Source organism: Phacochoerus africanus, chromosome 3, assembly GCF_016906955.1.
Source record: "Phacochoerus africanus isolate WHEZ1 chromosome 3, ROS_Pafr_v1, whole genome shotgun sequence".
Classification (NCBI taxonomy): Eukaryota; Metazoa; Chordata; class Mammalia; order Artiodactyla; family Suidae; genus Phacochoerus; species Phacochoerus africanus.
Window position 1 is genome coordinate 19,148,323 of NC_062546.1, and position 19,409 is coordinate 19,167,731.

Below are 19,409 nucleotides of genomic sequence, written 5' to 3' on the forward strand. Positions count from 1 at the left end.
ACTTTTCCAGCGTTCCAGGGAAACCGTCGCCTCTGCTGCCCAAAGGCTTGCTGGCTTGGTGGGGGCCCTGGGGGACCCTTCCACTCTAACCAAAAGCCAAAAGGTCCAAGGCTTCCCACTGGCCGCTCTGTGCCCTTTGCCTCACTTCACAGTTCACAGTGACCCTTCGTGATGGGATGGTGTGAATCCACTTCACCTCCAAGGACAGCGGGGCTCAGCAAGGGTGAGAGACCTAGCCAAGGTCACCCAGCAGCACTTGTGCAACTTGGATTCCCAAGCACACGCCCCCTCACGCTGCCTTCCCATGATCGTCGCCTGGGAGCTCTTCCTCAGACTGGCCAGGGCTGACCAGTAGGAGGTGGATCGCCCTCTCTATCCCACTCCCAGTTGAGGGCAGCTGCTGGACAGGTGAGTGGCCCAGTGGGCAGCCAGAAGGCCCTGCCATCTCCTCTCCTGTGCCTGGTCCCACACGTAAGTCTGACTCTCTCCCCCAGGCCGCCCTCAGCTTGGCTCACAGTGTCCTCAGGAGGCCAGTGGGCTTCTTGATTCCAGGCTGCACATCTGGAAGTTGATGCTATTAAAACAAACCCCATTATATAACAAACGGACATCTGGAACCCGTTAACGCCGAGTTTTTAGAAAAAGAAATTGTTTTGGATGTGCTCTCTCCTAAGAATGTGGCAAGGAGCCCTCACCCGGGCTGTCCAGGAACCTAGAGGCCAGGCAGCCTCTCCTGGGCCCATTTCTCAAGGTATCTCAGGCCAGGCCCAAGGTGGGCCCCAGCAGAGGCAAGCTTTCCCCACCGGACAGGCAGCTTCATCATCTCCTGGGGGCTACACCTTTGAAGGCCCCGTCCACTGTCATTTGAATATTTATTCGGCACTTATGGGCCTACTGTGTGTGCGAACGCCACATCATTGACATCCCTGCCCCAGGACCCCCACCAGCCTAAATACTCCATCACGGCCCAGTCTCTTTGAGTTCTACACAGCCATGCTTCAACAGCTCTGCACCTCGGCTTCCTTGAACACAGGGACTGGACACCCTGGTAGTCCCTGGAACTCCTTAGAACCCTCCCTAGATTGTCTTCCTACCCTTCCTCCTCGGACATAGGCATACTGGGGCCAAACCATTAAGGGGGCACTAACCCACAAATGATTGCCATAGGGTCGTGGTGGTTCCCTCCACAAGTGGACCTTGATCTAGCAGTGGACAAGCTTTATGAGAAATGTCTGGCTAACGTTTTCGAGTGGAAATTTTTTTTTTTTTTTTTTTGGTCTCTTGTCTATTTAGGGCCACACCCACATGGAGGTTCCCAGGCTAGGGGTCGAAATAGAGCTACAGCTGCCAGCCTACACCACAGCCACAGCAACACCAGATCTAAGCTGCATTTGCGACCTACACAACAGCTCACAGCAATGCCAGATCCTTAACCCACTGAGCGGGGCCAGGGATCGAACTCCAGTCCTCATGGATACTAGTCGGGTTAGTTAACCACTCACTGAGCCATGACAGGACCTCCTGGAAATTTTATTTTATTTATTTATTTTGTCTTTTTGTCTTTTCTAGGGCCGCACCCACGGCATATGGAGGTTCCCAGGCTAGGGGTCTAATCAGAGCTGCAGCTGCCAGCCTACACCACAGTCACAGCAACATGGGATCCGAGCCTCCTCTGTGACCTACACCACAGCTTACAGCAACACCGGATCCTTAACCCACTGAGTGAGGCCAAGGATCGAACCCCCAACATCATGGTTCCTAGTTGGATTCATTAACCACTGCGCCACGATGGGAACTCCTGGAAATTTTATTTTTAAAGTATTTTTTCCCCAGTATTTTGTGATGAAAAATTTCAAACATACCAAAAAATTGAAAGAATTGTGCAGTGAACATCAAACATAAATCACCACCAGCCAGATTCTGCAGTTGTTAGCATGCTGCTGTATTTTTCCATCTATTCTCTCATCAGTCAGAGTCTGTGGACAAATCACTACATTTCTCCCCTAAACACTGTGCTTGTGTATCTTTAGCTAGACATCAATATCTGTTTCTGGTTTTCTTTGGGGTGAAATGGAGATACAATGAAATGAATAAGTCTTAAAACTTGTAAGATTCCAGTGAGTTTGACAAACACAAATACCTGCTGTTACTGTATGCTTTTCACTCCCAACCCCAGAATGTTAACTATGGCTCTTCCTGGTCAGTCCCCACCAACCACTCCTTCAAGAGGCAACCACTCTTGAGGTATTTTCACCATAGGTTAGGTGTTAATGGGCTAAACTATGTTCTCCCCAAATTCATATGTTGATGTGCTAACCCTAGCACCTCAGAATGTGGCTCTCTTTGGAGGTGGGACCTTTAAAGAGGTGATGAAGGTAAAGTGAGGTCATATGGGTGGGCCCTATTCCGGTGTCACTGGTGCCCTTGTGAGAAAGGATTAAGGGCACAGCTATACACATGCATGGAGAGAAGACCACATGAGGACACAGGGAAGATGGCCATCTAGAAGCCAAGGAGAGAGGCCTCAGAAGAAACCAACCATGCCCACACCTTGATCTTGGACTTCTAGCCTCCAAAACTGTGAGAAAATAAAGTTCCATTGTTGAAGCCTCCCAGCCTATGGCAGTGCTAGCAAACTATTATGTCAGGTTTGCCTTTTCTAGAATTTCATACACTACATATTCTTTTGTGTCTGCCTTATTTTACTCAGCATAAGACTTTGGGGATTCATCTGAGTTACTACAAGAGTTGGTACTATTTTCTTTTTCATTACTGTGTAGTATTCCATTATAGAAACATATCATATTTTGCTTAGCCAGGACAATTTTTTTCTTTCTTTCTTTCTTTCTTTTTTTTTCCTTTTTAATTTTAGAACCACACCCATAGCATATGGAAGTTCCCAGGCTAGGGGTAGAATCGGAGCTGTAGCTGCCAGTCTGTGCCATAGCCACAGCAATGCCAGATCCAAGCCGAGTCTGCAACCTACACCACAGCTCGAGGCAATGCCCGATCCTTAACCCACTGAGTGGGGCTAGGGATCAAACCTATGTCCTCATGGATACTAGTCAGATTCACTGAGCCACAGTGGGAATGGGACAATTTATTTATTTATTTATTTACTTTTGTCTTTTGTACTTCTAGAGCTGCACCCGCAGCATATGGAGGTTCCCAGGCTAGGGGTCTAGTCAGAGCTGTAGCTGCCAGCCTATGCCACAGCCACAGCAATGCCAGATCCGAGCTGCATCTGCAACCTACACCACAGCTCATGGCAATGCCTGATCCTTAACCCACTAAGAAATGCCAGGGATCAAACCCGCAACCTCATCGTTCCTAGTTGGATTTGTTTCCTCCATGGCATGATGGGAATGCCTATTTTTTAATTAATATTTTTACTTTTTTAGGGCTACACCTGCAGCATATGGAAGTTCCCAGGCTAGGGTCAGATCAGATCATACCTATAGCTGCCAGCCTAGGCCATGGCCACAGCAACGCCAGAACTGAGCCACCTCTGCGACCTACACCACAGCTTACGGCAAGGCCAGATCCCTGACCCACTGAGCAAGGCCAGGGACCAAACCCACATCCTCATGGATACTAGTCGAATTCATTTCTGCTGTGCCACAATGGGAACTCCCGATAATTTGTTTTTTAATGACAGAGGAACTGCTGTACAATATTTCAGTCTAATGTATGTTCTTTATGTCATCCAGCACAGAGAAGACATTCTGCAGCTAGCCCTACTCAGCAGGGAGCTGTAGAACTACGTGCAAATGTCTAATCATCTTGAAACATATATAAAACACATTTGCACTTTCCGAAGTGAAAAGTTCTTCGAGATGAGATTAAAGAAATAGTGCATCATTTTTTTAAACACCATTATCTACACTTTTATTAGCTAGAACTAAAAGGACCGCCATAATTCTGGTTCTTCTAATTTATAGCACCTAAACTACGCCCCCCCCCAAAAAAAAGCAGTATGCATTATTGGAAAGCCACTGTTGCCATGTCAGAATTCTGAATATAAGATTCTACATTTGGGAGTTCCTGTTGTGGCACAGCTGAAATGAATCTGACTAGTATCCATGAGGATGTAGTTTCCATCCCTGGCCTTGCTCAGTGGGTCCGGGATCCGGTGTTGCCATGAGCTGTGGTGTAGGTCGCAGATGTGGCTCAAGTCCTGAATTGCTGTGGCTGTGGCATAGGCCAGTAGCTGTAGCTCCGATTTGACCCCTAGCCTAAGAACTTCCGTATGCTGCATGCGTGGCCCTAAAAAAATAAATTAAAAAATATAATAATATAATAATAATAGTTCTGTAGGTCAGTTGGGTGGTTCTTCTGGTATGGGCCAGTGCTGGACTGCTCTTATAGCTAGCTGGTTATCAGTTGAATTGGCCAGAGGATGGAGTGCCTTCTTTATAGGAGGGCATCATTTTAATCTCAGAACACAGACGAATACATCCAGAATGCAGTTCACCTGTTTGGTTAATGACACTGGCTTTGGTGCTGGAGGCTCTGGATTTGAGTCTTACTTGCTGTGTGATGTTGGACAAATCACTCAACCTCTCTGAGCCTCCCTTTACTCACCCTAGAAGTGAGGTTAATGATCCCATCCCTAAGGGTTGCTTGGAGACTGAATGAACTAATGAGTTTAGGGTGTTCCCAGCAGCTGGAAAGAGTAAGGGCTCAGGAAGTGCTCCCCATTGTGCTTTGTCCCACTCAACAGCCATCAGAGCTGGGACTGTCTCACAATAAGGCAGAAAAAGTGGGTTTCTAGGCCACAAAGGGTAGAAAATGAGCTGCATGCACTGCCATGTCTAATAGCTGAGACCAAGGAGCAGGGTGGTGAAGACCACATCAAATCAACAAGCCACCAGGATGGAGTAGGCTGATGCAATCCCTGCAGAAGTGGTGCTTTCTGAATTTCAGAAACATGCTCTGAACTGTGGGGTGCAGACCGCTTCCAGTCTGCACGCGTCTTACACATGTTTGGCCGTTTCTCTTCCTCATTTTATTCTATCTGAATGGGGCAGTTCAGAACTTTGTTTCGCTTGGTCGTGATTCTTTCTAGGAAAGTGTCCATTTAAGTCTGATAATCCAGAAACCTATCCTTTATAATAGATGGTAATTGAATATTTTTCTTCTGACCCAGTAGGAGAAACACATAATCCAAATTGCTGTCATTTTATTTTATTTTATTTCAGAAGCTTTTTTCCCCCTCCTGAAAAAAAATACTTTTCAACTTTAACGTCCTTAGGAATTGTTTTTTTGGCATAATTTATCCACTCTGTCCCAAGTGGCTTTGCTAGGTTCATAATTCCTCTCAGATGATGATCTTTTTTGGCTTTTAAAGACAAAGAAAATGTCCATAGTTTCACTCTGAAGCTCTTGAGAAGAAATTCCTGGGATGCTTACCATGTGCTAAAGAAATTTTAAATTAAAAAGATCAATTCGGATTTGGAAACAAGGCTATCAGTTGGACCCACTGAGCACCTGCAGGATGAGGAGAATCATCTATTACAACTTCCTGTGGCCTAGTGGCATCTGAACATGGTCTGTAACCGTTGCAGGTGTTTTAAAGAAATCCCCTTTCGGAGTTCCCCTTGTGAGTCAGTGGTAATGAACCCAACTGGTATCCATGAGGACTCGGGTTCGATCCCTGGCCCCACTCAGTGGGTTAAGGACCCAGTGTTGCCATGAGCTGTGGTGTAGGTCACAGAGGTGGCTTTGATCTGGTGTGGCTGTGCCTGTGGGGTAGGCCTGTAGCTACAGCTCTGATTTGATCCCCAGCCTGGGAACTTCCATATGCCGTGAGTGCGACCCTAAAAAGACCAAAAAAGAAAGAAAAGAGAAATCCCCTTCCTCTTGCATGTTTCATCAGCACCCTGCTTCCAAAGGCTTGGAAAACTCTTTTGGTACATAACAGCGTCTTGAGCCAGAGACAGAACTGAGAGCCCTTGAGATCCTTTCCTTTTCTCACAAAACCTGATCATCAGAGACCCCAGAGGTGCACAGGCCAACCCAAACCTCCTTCCATAGTGCTCAGTGTTCACACATTCTGCCTGTTCCATCATAGGCTGAGTGGGGCATTTTATTCCATTCCACTCGGTTGCTTTTTTTTTTTTTTTTTGCTGATGTATTTTTATAACCCCGCACAAGATGATTGATCGACTTCATCTCTTCAGCATCCCTGAAACCTGAGACCCTCTCTTTAATTAAACCTCCTGGAGGAGGCCCAGCCTCCTTCCCAATTCCAAATGTGCTACTATAGCAGATCTTGAAGGGCAGCCAGCAGCCAGACCTGGCTGGGTGGGCAGGGCCTCTGCACTGGGCGCGCTGGCTCCCTCCAGGCCAGAACGTAAGGACCCACAGCAGACTGAGCCTTGGGTGAGAATCAGGTCTGCTCTGTTCCAGGTGAGGGCTTGGTGCAGGGATCCACCAGAGAGCAGAGGTCAGCAGCCTTGAGCGGTCCTGGCAGGACCTGCAGAGTCCCCTACCCCTATCCCCGCACTCTGTCCCTGGGAGATGGGGGCACAGAGCACTCCCTCAGCCAGCCTATCTGTTGAGCCTCAGGGGTGATCAGAGCTGCAACAAGGCACGGGGATAAACTTCCTTCTTACTTCTGCTTTTGCTGCATCCTGTCCAATTGAGTATGTTGTGTTTTCATTTTTGTTGTCTCAAGATACTTTTTAAAAAATTCCGTTTTGGTTTCCTGTTTGACCCAACGGTTGTTCAAGAGTGTCATTCAATTTCCACGAATTTGTGACTTTTTGTTTTCTGACTGTTACTGATTTCTAGTTTCATTCCATTGTGGTCAGAAAAGATGCTTGGAACCATTTCAGATGAATGAATAAAGATGTGGTCTGGGGAGTTCCCGTCATGGCTCCTCGATAGCAAACCCGACTCACATCCATGAGGACACAACCCCTGGCCTTGTTCAGTGGGTTAAGGATCTGGCATTGCTGTGGCTGTGGTGTAGGCCAGCAGCTGCAGCTCCACATTCAGCCCCTAGCCTGGGAACTTCCATGTGCCACAGGTGCGGCCCTAAAAAGACAGAAAAAAAAAAGAAGGTATAGTCTATTCATACCATAGAATATTACTCAACCTTTAAAAAGAAGGAAATCCTGCCTTTTGAGACTTGGTTGAACCTGGCGGGTATTCTGCTAAGTGACATAACCCAGGCAGAGAAAGACAAATACTGTATGACCTCACTTATACGTGGAGTGTAAAAAAAGTTGAACTAGGCAAAGCAGAGAATAGAACGGTGGTTGCCATGGGCTGGGGGGCAGTGGGAAGATGGTGGTGGAACAGCACCAAGTTTGTAACGCAGGATGAATACATTCTGGAGATGGAATGTACAACAATGTAGTTATAATGAAGAATACTGTGGTATATACTTGGAATTCACTAATAGAGCTGCCCTTAAGTGTTCTCACCACCTCCAACAGCCAAAGACCATGTGAAGTCATGGTCATGTTAATTAGCTTGATTTTGGTCATCATTTCACAATGTATACATGTATCCAAAGTCACGTCGTACACCTCAAGTATACAGTTTTTGTCTATCAGTTCTATCTCCGTAAAGTGGGGGGAAATATAGAACTTACATTTATATTAAAGTTCGGGGGGGTTGGGACAACAAAGGGAAAACAAGAGCCACCTAAAGGAAACAAGCCACCAGGTGTGTCTGCAGTTCACTCAGAACCATGGGAGGAGGGATTCCCGTTGTGGCCCAGCAGAAGCGAATCTGACTAGTATCCACGAGGACACAGGTTCGATCCCTGGCCTCGCTCAGCGGGCCAGGTGTTGGTGTTGCCATGAGCTGTGGTGTAGGTCACAGACACGACTCAGATCTGGCATTGCTGTGGCTGTGGCGTGGGCTGGTGGCTATAGCTCCGATTCGACCCCTAGCCTGGGAGCCTCCATATTCCTCGAGTGTGGCCCTAAAAAGCAAAAAAAAAAAAAAAAGCATTAAAAAAAAATCAGATGTGAAAGAAAATACTTCCCTGAACTAGGAAGCGTGGTTTTAAATTTAAAATGGATTGAAGGGAGTTCCCTTCGTGGTGCAGGGGAAATGAATCCGACTAGGAACCATGAGGTTTCAGGTTTGATCCCTGGCCTCACTCAATGGGTTAAGGATCTGGTGTTGCCTTAGCTGTGGTGTAGGTTGCAGATGTGGCTCAGATCTGGCGTTGCTGTAGCTGTGGTGTAGGCTGGCAGCTACAGCTTCTATTCGACCCCTAGCCTAGGAACTTCCACGTGCCACATGTGGCCCTAAAAAGACAAAAAGACAATGAATGAATGAATGAATGAATACATAAATAAGTAAATAAATAAATAAATAAAGATGGGTTGGAGGAAAAGCTGGAGACCTGGGAAACCAAATGGAGGAGAGAACGCAAAACCCAAAGCAAAAATCTCGATCAGAAACCATGCAGGGAAAACCAAGAGCCTAGGAGGAGAGAGACCCAGAAGACATCAGATGGGAATAATACAAGCCTAGAAGGAAAAAAGCAACACACGGAAGAGAAGCCATAATTTTAAAACGAGAAAGAAATTTTCCGTGGTTTGAAGAAAGACTTGGGTTTGAAAGGGCTCGTGGAGTTCCAGGCAAGAATGATGGAAAAAACCAGACATCTAGGCATAGCCTGGGAAGATTCCTGAATTCCATGATTAAAAGGAAAACTCTTAAGAGCTTCCCAAATGAGAGAACAGAGACCAGACTGAAACCACACATCTCATTCGCAAAGTTAGAAAAGAGAAAAGCATCCTGTGCCAGCCAAGGTGCCCTTCACAGACGCCAAATAGAAGACGTACAGAAGTCCAGAATCTTCCTGGACCCCCTGGAAAACATGGAAAATGCCTGAGAATGGGATCTAATCAGTAAAAATGGAGTCTGGAGACAAGGGAGGTGAAGAGGAAGCCATCCGTTGTGGCCAAGAACTCACCAGTTTATGTGTAGTAAGCCCCAAATGGATAATGGTGATGAGATGGAATTTGTAATGGAACCACTCACTAAGTTTTGTTTTTTTTTTCTAAATAAGTTTTTTTTTTTTTAAAGAGATGCCATAAAACCTATTGCTAGCCTACAACTGAAATTACTAAATTATCTTGGCAAAAGGAGTTAAGGAGGCAGAAAAGGGCCAGCAAAAGCATTTGTAATAGCTCTTATTGGGTTGGAGAGAAGGAAGAAGGAAAAAGAGACCCTGGATGGGAGGAATTGATTGGTGCCTTGTCGACATGTAATAGAAAGGTTTTTTAATATTATTATGAAAACCAGAAAAGGGAAGGTCACTAGTGGAAGGCAACATAGAGTAAAGCTTCCAAAATGAGAAGGAAAAAGAGGAACAACCGGTATCTATTGTCAATTGTTCCATCCTTTCCTTTTTTTTTTTTTTCTTAAATTAAAAAAAAATTTATTATGGAAACTTCTAAGCACACACTGCAAGAAAGGGAACAACACCAGGAATCTCCATGGACCCAACACTGGGGTTCAGTACTTTTTTCTTTTTTAAAGCTGGGGAGATAGTATTACAACCCCTGCAACATTTAGGTTTTTATTTTTTTCAGCAGTTTATTTAGAATTTGCACATTTTGTAGAAATCATCACTCCTCTTCACTGATCAAAAGATTTCGTCTCCTTTAGTTCTTACTCTGATCGCCAACAACTCCAAAAATACACCATCAGAAAAAGACGTGGAGTTTCCACTGTGGCTCAGTGGGTTAAGAACCCAACATAGTGCCCGTGAGGATGTGGGTTTGATGATCCGGTGTTGCCATGGCTGTATCATAGGCCTGCATCTGCTCTGATTCAACCGCTAACCCAGAAATTTCCATATCCATATGCTGCAGGTGTGGCTGAAAGAAAGAAAAAGAAAGAGGAGTTCCCGTCTTAGTGCAGCGGAAACGAATCTGACTAGGAACCATGAGGCTGCGTGTTCGATCCCTGGTCTTGCTCAGTGGGTTAAGGATCCGGTGTTGCCGTGAGCTGTGGTGTAGGTCGCGGACTCAGCTTGGATCCTGTGTTACTGTGGCTCTGGCGTAGGCTGGCAGCTGTAGCTCTCCTTAGACTCCTAGCCTGGAAACCTCCATATGCCGTGGGTGTGGCCCTGAAAAGACAAAAAAGGAAAAAAGAAAGAAAGAAGAAAAAGATTTACAAGGCATAATCCTGGTAAACATGTTAGCTTCTCCAAGATTGGCTTTTTTGCAGTAGAAACTGGCAAACACAAAACGCTAGATATTTCTAATTACCAGGACTCTTAACAATCCTATGGTTTGCACAAAACACGTGCTTTTTTGTTTTGTTTTGTTTTTTTGATAGGCTGTATTACTCAGCGTTTACCTTCAATTCCGTAAGTGACCCCTGGCTTGGAATGGTGTCAGTCACTTGATTTTAGTGCCAGGTGTTAATGATTCTGGAAAAATCTGTACCATCTCTTAACTCCTTGGATAGCCTCAGTTCCCTGATGGAAAATGACAATAGACTGTACTTAAATAATCGCAATTACTAAGAAAGAAACCACAGCCAGCTTTGGTCAAGACGTCAAAAACTGAAGAATAGTGAGAAATGTTTGCAACCATAGAGAGAGACAAGCTGGGCAGGTGGGCAGGCTGGTGACACCGGCTGGGTAGAAAGGGCCACAGAAATGCCAGCATCAGTTAAGGTGTTCCCTAACATTCATATTTCCCTTTGTTTTTTTCTTTACTCTCACCCTGAAAATGTGTGCTTTTTTTTTTTTCTTTTAGAGTGACACAAAGCGAATAGCAGAGCCATGTTTAATAATTTACACTTACTTCAGATAATTTTTGAAGGTGCTGTCATGTTCCTGCCAATTCTAAATTTGTTCTCCTTGGGGGACCTGGGTGGGGGAGCACCCAATCCTTATGCCCTCAGGTCCCTCCTCTCCCTCCCCAGATCTGCACACAGCCCTGGATAAGCCCGATAAGCTGAGGTTTGGCACCCAGCCTGCAGCCATGGAGGGCTGTGCTCAGTGGGAAGTCATTGGGGCCTGGCAGCCACCACACACTCTGTGATCCAGTCTCTCCAGGGCCCCTTCCCTGCAGCCCTTCCTCAAACCTGCACTTCTCCGTGGCGCCGGCTACACATCCCTCCATCCTCGCCCCAGATCCTGAGAGAGAACCTCACCCTTCAGCACAAGAAGCCCCTCCTCCTCCTCCATTGCACCTGCAGGCTCTCAGCTTCCCACGTCTTCCCCATCCTCCTCCTCCTTCCATCCTCCCACTTGGGCCTGGGTCCCATCCCTTTAGGGGCCTGGCCTCCCTCTCTCTGGCTCCTTCCTCTCACCTTGAAACAGGCTGAGCTCTTCCAGCCTTCTCTGGACCTTCTCTGGACTCATTCATCGTCTGCCTTTGTCCTCTCCCACCTTCCTGCCATAGACACTGTCCCCTCTCCTCACCACCTCTCCCTGTTTCAGCCCCACTAGGTCCAGGCCGAGGGCCCCACTGCTCTCTGCCTTGGTCAGAAATCAAGTCCTGTGGCTTCTCTGAGTCTCTTCCCTGGTCTCAGCTGGCACCACTCCCCACCCCCACCCGGGCTCCTTCTGCTCCTCTGACCACACCCTCCTCATCTCCTTCACTGACTCTTCCTCAGTTTTCACCATAAACCTCCCGGCTTTCTTTCCGTACCACACAGACCCCTTTGGGGAGGGATCTCTTCATTGCCACGGTCTTAACTTTGGCCAGTGAGTTCACTTCTCTCCAGCTTTAGACAAACCAGATAGGGCAGGTTATGAACCTTCAATTTGTTTCATTATGAGAACCTTTTTGGAGGGTGGGAGTCTTCATTTCCCCAGTATTCGGAGCCATCAGCCCATTCTAGGGAGGGTGGCCCTCTCCCGGGCAGAGTGTAGCCATCTCCCATCCCCTCCTGGGAGAGCCACCCACCTGGCAATGGGTAATCGAGGCTCTTCCTGATTATGGGGAATAGAGAAGGAGGTTTGAGGAGGAGAGAGAGAGGGCTGGTGCACAGGCGGCCTGGAGAGATCGAGGGGAGAAGGAAAAGGATGGGGACACAGGGACCCGAAGCAGAAAGGGTAGGCGGTGGTTTGCCAGGCTGGAGGAACAAGGGGTGGCTGATGGGGGGCATCTCACCCTCATGACCTCTGACCTGCTCCCCTCCCCCCTTATCTGGGAGGAGCGAGGCCCCTGGGACCACTGATTGGCACTTCCCTGTGGATCCTGCGGGAATCCTAGACACCAGTGGAATGGTGTGTGTAGGACTGGCCTCCTGACCTAGCCCTAGAGGCCCACTGCCCCTACACCCCTTCTGGGAAGAGGCAATGGACAAATGGGACACCCAGCTCCTCCAGGGTACCTGTAGGCACCTGGCTTCCCTCCACACTGTGTCTTCCCCCTCCCTGTTCCAACAGAAAGGACCCCTGAGCTGGACACCTGGAGTCATCCTGGAGCCCCTGGAAGTCATCAGTTCTCCTTCTAACCTTCCTGGACACTCTCCTTCCCATCCATCCTCGCCTACACAGCAGCAGCTCTGGCCTGCACCGTCAGTGGGTGCCCTGTCCCCCTCTCCTCTTCCATCCAGGGTCTCTGTGAGGGGACAGAGGGAGGCATGGGAGGAGGAGGTGTGAGGGAAGGGGGCTGCGATTGTAGACATGTTCAGTAATTGGTAGACAGACAGCGTGGGTAGTGATGAGATGCAGGCTGCGGGGGAGGAGGGTGCCCTGACCCAGCCCAGCCCCCAAGGTGGGGGAGGGGAGGGAGGGATAAAGTCCCACCGTGGGAGCCTCCTGCCGGCCCTTTCCCAAAGGAATTGGGGCTGCCGGCCAACGCCAGTGCAGCCAGGAATGTGGGAGCCCCCGGCTGCAGAGTCGTGACCTGGGGAAGGTCCCATGGGTCACATGGTGGGTGGCAAGAGCAGGTGGGTGGGCTGCTCTGTCTGGGGGTCAGAGAGGTCAGGCCCTGGCTGGAAGCCATTTGAATAGATGCCAAATGTATTTCCTAGTGCTAAGTGTGAAATGGGCAGGGAGACAGCCTGGGACCCTGCCAGGGTGCGGGCCCATGACTCTGACCTTGGCCCTGACGCATCTCTCTAGCAGCTCTTGGAAGCCTGGCAGCTCTCCCTCCAAATGCCTGTCCGTTCTCACCCTCAGCATCTCTTGCCTGGATCCCCAGCCTCCCCAGTTGCACCTGCCGCATGGCTACAAAGGGACCCATGGTTCATGTTCATCCATTCAGCAAACACAGGGAGGAAGGGGCCCCTGCATCAAGGACTGTCAGTCGGGAAGGGAGCTCGAGGCAGAAAGATGACAGCATCCAAGAGAAGTGGCAGGTGAGTAGATCATGGGGACAAAGACCAAGTATCTCCCTGCACCACCCCCAAGTCCTTGGCCTGTACATGGAAGCACCCCCTCCTGCAGAGCTCCACTCTCACTGCTTCTCTTGCCCCTCTCCCCTCCCCAGACCCCTTTCCTGACCCCTCGTGGGGCCCCTCCCAGCTCTTAGCCACCTCTCCCCCCAGTCCCTGATGCCTTGAGCACAGAGTCTCAGCCCACCTGCCTGTGCTTCCAGCAGGGAGTGAGTGCCCAGCAGACGTCCTGGAGAATTAAGGAATTCAGGCAGAGCAGGTTTGAGATAAGGGCAGTGTCTGGGTAGAGGTCAGGTTCTGCCCATCCAAGCGTGAGTTTCCATGGCAATGACCACCACCCATCCCCCACTTGGTGAGGGTAGCCCCCTCCTCCCTGCCCTGGCGTGGCCGCTCTGCACCCGCCCATTGCGCCTGCCTCCTCTGTCCCCAGCGGTAATCCTGTGTAGTTTTTACTCTGGTGCCCATGAATAGAAGAGAGAGAAGGCGAGTCCCTCCCAGGGCCTTGCACCCGCCCCTTCTGTGGGAGCAGCTCCCAGGCTGCTGATGGCTGGCACTGGGCCAGCTGTGCCACCCACTCTCATCAGCACCCACCTTCACCCAGGCATCCTGCTCAGGATGGCCTGGCTGTGGCTGCCCTGTGGCCAGCATGGGGGATGCTGACCCCTGCCCTGCACAGCTTGTTGCACCCTCCTCTCTCCCCACACCTGACAGCACGTGGTCACCCAGCCCCATCCTGACATTTTCTCTGGCATTTGGTCTGCCTGGCACCTTCCAGAATCCTTCCCACCTCCATACCCTGCAGAGCAGCTGCTAACACCACTCAGCTCCCTGTCCTGAAAGCCTCTGGGATTCACTTCCTATCCCCCCACTCCCTCTTCCATGCCTGTTGTTGATCATTGCAGGGGCTGCCTCCCAGGCCCTGCTCCAAGCTGTGGCAGCCAAGGGACATTTTTGGGGATACCTCTATATGTGGCATTCCCCTGCTGTAAAGCCCAGACTCTTTAGGGGGTATTCAAAAGAGTATACCCTCTTTTCTGACCCCACCAAACTCTTTGGTGGCTAGGCACCCGCTGAAGCTCTGTAGGATTCTCCAGACCCCCAGGCTGTCTCCTGTCCCCATGGCTTGCACGTGCTGTGGCCACCACCTGGCTGCTTTTTCTCTCTTCTTTGAACTCTAGTGGTACCTGTCTATGGTGACGTCTCCGACCCTGTCTCCAACTCTGGTCACTTTGTCCTCTGTGACCCCATGCCGCCCTGTGGTCCTTGACCTTAGTGAGCATCACGGTTTTTGTTTGTTTGTTTGTGTTTTTGTCTTTTTAGGGCTGCACCTGTGGCTAGGGGTTGAATTGGAACTGTAGCTGCTGGGCTATACCACAGCCACAGCAATGTGGGATCCAAGCAGTGCCTGTGACCTACACCACAGCTCACGGCAACACCAGATCCGTAACCCACTGATGGAGGCCAGGGATTGAACCTACGTCCTCATGGATGCTAGTCAGATTCATTTCCACTGAGCCATGATGGGAACTTCGAGCACCACATTCTTATCCCTCTCTGATTGCAGGGTTGTCTCCCTGTCTTGGGTTGGGTTTCCCAGAAGCAGAGCTGGAAACAGGGATTGAGGAACATGTGATTTATTAAGGGAGCGCTCAGGAGAGACACAGGTGAGAGGAAGGAGGGAAGCAGGAGAGGAAAAGGGGCAGAGCAAGAACGGGATCTCAGGTGGAGTCTAGATGTGGCCAAGCCAGGGGGAGCTCGGGATCTAACCACGCCGGAGCTGTCCCCTTGAGGCAGGGAGGCTGGCTGCTTGCTTCCCTGTATCAGCCAGTCCTTGGCTGTGGGATGGGAGGGTTTGGGACTTCCCAGGGCAGGTGGCCCTCACCAGCCAAGGGCAGGGCAGTCTGCAGGAGGGGCCGCTATGGGCATTAGAGCAAGGTGGGGGTGGTAAGCTAAGCACACTGACCGGACACAGGGTCTGGCAGGGTACTGCCAGCATCCACCACATCCCTGTCAAGTGGGACCGTTGACAGAGTCTAAAAATGGGAAGTATGTGGATTCTTGGCCCATCTAGCCCTGACCCTCCCCAAGCCCACAGCCGTGCTGTTGCCCTTGAAGACCCTGCTTTTCAGTCAAAGAATCCCAGCCGTCCACCACCCAGGGAAGGACTCTGAGCCTGGCCCCAGGCCATGCAGATGAGACCTTTAGCTGATGTTCTCAATTAGTCCTTGTGGTCAGCCATTTTACAGATGAGAAGACAGAGGCTCAGCAGGGTGAGGTGACTCCATGAAGGTCATGGAACTTGTCACTGGAGGTCTGATCGACTCCCTGTCTGGTTCCTTCACCCCCGGTGTATGAAGGGGTGAAGGGCCTCGGAACTGAGCCCCTCCTGCCTACCATAAGACACTGTCAAGTCCTGGGTCATCTCCCAGCCCCACAGCCTGGCTCAGCCAAACTCAGGGTCCCCAAGGGCCACATCTAGCATTTGCAGTGGTCAGGAGGCCCATGCATGTATTTGCATGTGATTTGCATAATGGATGCATCTGGTTTGCATGTGTCCATGCTGAGGCCCCATCGGCGCTGCACAATTTTTAAGTTGCTTCTAAGCAACTCCCACTCAATGAAAGTTGTCACCTGGGCTCATCAGTTTCCCTGATGTCTGGACTCTCAGGCCCTCACCTTGGGGCTGCCTGTCTACCCACTCCAGGGTGCCAAAGAGGCCACGCTTCTGCCCAGCTGGCAGCGGTCACTCCAAACCCCTGCCCTAGAAGCGCGTGTGGATTTGACAGTAACCTCTTTTGATGGTGTGAGTGTAGTCAAGGTGCCACTTGGGCTCTGAGTGCACTGATGTTTATGTGGCCAAGTGAGGGGACACGGGCAGGACCTTGCCGCACAGCACTTGCCGGGGTACCCCCTGTGTAGAGAGGCTGAGCTGCGCCAGGTGGCTCAGGGAGGTGGGTGTGCTTCTCCCAGTGGCGGGGCCTCCCCTGTGATGGGAAGGACTTGTGCCAGAAAGCCAGCAGTTTCAGTGCTTTCTATCTCTGTCTCTTTCAGGAGAAAACGTCTCAATGATCTTACACAGTAGGGCCTCAGTCAAAAAGGAGAGCACATCCTGGGGTGACTGTGGAGCCTGGAGAGGCGACAGGGACCACCTTGGGTTCTCAGAAGCACAGGGAGGCAGGGAGGGGCTGCCGCAGGTGACTGGGACACCAAGCACTGGAGCTCCAGGTGAGCTCACCATCTGTCTTCCTGAGACCCATTCTCTGTTTCAAGGAGCCAGTTCTTCCTTCTTCCCCAGGGAGCCCAGGGAGGAAAGAGGGATGCTGGAGTCCAGCAGATCTGCCCACTCATGACCCCCCCCACTGGACTCTAAAGGCAAGATCTCACTCATTCATGTCCAGGGTTATCTTGTCACCCCAATGACATCCTCCATTCTCCCAGAAGAGAGAGGTGGCACGTCTGTCACCAGAGGCTAGTGAAAGTTGGGGGAGATATGCTTCTGCGTGTGTGTCTGGAAGTGGAGAGGAATAGATAGGGTGTGTCTGGATGTGGCCCTGCGTGTTCCCATGAACAGAAAGTGTGACCCTGTGTGTGCCCCTCAGCCCGCCTCCATCCAGGTGTGGAAGGTCCAGTCTGAGAAGGGGAGGACATGAGTGCCTTCCTCTTGCCTCTGGCCTCCCTAGGTTTCCCGTCTGCAGCTCCAAAGTGGCCTCATCATCTGCGGGGGAAACCCCAGTCCTTGGTTGGATACAGCCAAGAGCCCAAGCATCTCCCCACCTATGTCCTCCTCCCCTGCCAGGATGGGGCCCCAGTGCTGGCTCCCCAAACCTTTGCAATTAGAGAGGGAGCCACCTGGGGAAGGGGGAAGAGGGCTCCGTCTGTCCTTTCAGCCCCTTGTTATGTAGGCTTTTCCAAGTTCAGACAAGGTCCAGCCTCCTCCCTCTGAGTTGTGGGTCCCACATCTGGGCTGAGGAAGGGAGTGAGAGGAAGGGGTGGGACCCCTTGGAAAAGGATCACAGCCTCTGGGGCAGGGGGCGGGGGGAGTTCTTTCCAGAGCCGGCTGGGCAGTGCTGCCAGGCAGTCAGAACCCAGTTTAGCGTGAAGAGCAGGCTCTGCTCACCCCCCACTTTGATGGCTCTTGCTTTCTCAGAAGTGGAAATTCAATGCTTACAAAGATGGTGTTATGGATACTGTGTATCTTGCCTGGCAAGATGGATGTCTTTGTTAAAGGCTGGAGCACATTTGGTGGCTTTGTGGCTGTGGATGAAAGGCTGTCTTGGACAGGCATCATTTGCTGGGATCAGAAACCCATTCAAGGAGCTCAAGTGAAGTGGGTTATTGGAAGCAGGCAGAGGAAGCCAGTCACCAAATGAACTCACCACATTTCTCCCTGAGTATACAGTCCCTCTACTCCACCCCACTCTCCTGAGAGCTTTTCCTCTGCTTCCCCATAACTCCCGCAGAGCTGTGGCTTTGGCATGCCCTGGTCTGTCCTCTCACTACCCCTCAGGGACCTGCCATGAATGGAGTTCCCCCCAAATTCATGTCCACCTAGAACCTCAGAATGTGACCTGATTTGGAAAAGGATCTTTGCAGATGTAATTACTTAAGATGAGGTCATTCTGGATTAGAATAGCCCTTAAACTCAATGACAGGTGTCCTCATAAGAGAAAATTACCCAGAGACACACAGACAATGGCCACGTGAGAAGGCCATAAAGAGACACAAGAGAGAATGGCACATGAAGACAGAAGTGGACATTGGGAGATGCAGCTACAAGCCAAAGAGTGACAGGGCTGCCAGGAGCCACTAGAAGCTGGAAGAGACAAGGAAGGATTTTTCCCTGGAGGAAAGTGTGGCCCAGCTGACACCTTGATTTCAGACTTCAAGCCTCTAGGATTGTGGGAGAATACATTTCTGGGTGGTTTTGTTTATTTTTTGTTTTGGCCACGCCCATGGCATGCAGAAGTTCTCAGGCCAGGGATCAAACCCATGCCACTACTGTAACCAGAGCCACAGCAGTGACAATGCCAGATCCTTAACGCACTGAGCCATGGGGGAACTCCACTTTGTTGTTTTAAGCCACTGAATCTGTGGTAATTCATTACAGCCGCCCTGGGAAACAAATACAGCTTCCACCTGGAGCCCAGACCACCATCAGCCTCTGTGTTCCAATTCCAGATCCCAGAGAGGGAACAGCTGGCCTGCTTGGCTCAGGTGCGTGCCCCCGGGACCCACAAACCAGCATGGCTGGGAGAGGCACCCTTGATAGCATCGCTTTTCCCAAAAGGTGTGAATTCACATCTCAAAGTCCGGTTGGGGGATGGGGGGCTTTCCAGGTGTGCCTCAGCGTCCCGTGCCTTCTGCACACCTTGGGTAAAGACATAGATGGCTGTGGTCACCTGCGTAGGAAAGTGCTCCTTGGTAGGATGGCAGAATTAGGATTCAAAAGGCTTCTTGCAGCTTAGACAGTCAACAAGATGGTACTGAGTGAGGATGACTGTGAGGATCAACTCGGCTTCCAGGAGTCAGTTTCACAAGGGAAATGTGAAGGAAGCCTTACCTTAGCTGCTTGTGAGAAAGACCTAAAGGTTTTCTTTGACCAGACACTGAAAGTGAACCAGTGCTTCCGTCCAGCTGGTTAAGAGCTTTAGTTACACAAAGAGAAGCAGAGCATCCTTGGCTGGGTTGAGAGGTGACTGGCCTTGGGGGCTGGGTGCAGCCAAGACCTGAGAGAGATGAGAGTGACTGCACCAGGAAACAGAAGGACAGCCTGGCTGCTGGACTGGGTGGCAGAGGGGGCAAGGGAGGGGTTCAGATGCCCTGGGAGGGGCCAGCAGAGTTATCAGCTGTCCTGGGCACCTGGGAACAGTGATGCTGCAAGGAAGCAGAGCTAGCCAACAGGGACCGTCTGGGGCCTATTCCAAGGAGGTGGCTACAGAGGTGTTGCCCCAGCTCCAGAACCCTGGACCGTGCCTCCCGGGCGCACACGGCTTTTAAGACCAGAGTGTCCCGCAGGTGGGCAGCTCTTAGAAAGCCCCATGCTCAGGCCTGCCCCAAGGGTCTGACGACAG